Genomic DNA, 412 nt, shown 5'->3' on the forward strand with positions numbered 1-412 from the left:
GTGTGTCCTTTTGAGCAACCAAAAAAAACTAAAAAAAAAAAAAAGGGGGGGGGGGTGAGGGGGGCCGGTGATTTTAACCACACAGTTCTCTCTAATCGAGTACCTGGCTAAACAGGACCACAGAAAACAGAGCTGCAAGGGACATGAAGAGATCACCTCTTCCAAACCTGCCCCAAGACAAAAACAACCCACCTACGCCACTGCAGACACATTACTGGCCAGGCAACATGGGATCGTGCTTAACTGTTCCCCTCTTCAGAAAGTTTTCCTAATGATTAACCTGCCTCTCGTCTTCTTCAGTTTAAGTCTACTATTTACGGTTTCATCCAAGGCAAACAAATAAATCATTACTTTGCTCTTTCCAGCAGGTGTTTTTTACAGGTGTTTTCTTTCAGTCATATGTCCTGTAGAC

This window comes from Buceros rhinoceros, unplaced genomic scaffold (genome assembly GCF_000710305.1).
Source record: "Buceros rhinoceros silvestris isolate BGI_N320 unplaced genomic scaffold, ASM71030v1 scaffold1743, whole genome shotgun sequence".
Taxonomy (NCBI): domain Eukaryota; kingdom Metazoa; phylum Chordata; class Aves; order Bucerotiformes; family Bucerotidae; genus Buceros; species Buceros rhinoceros.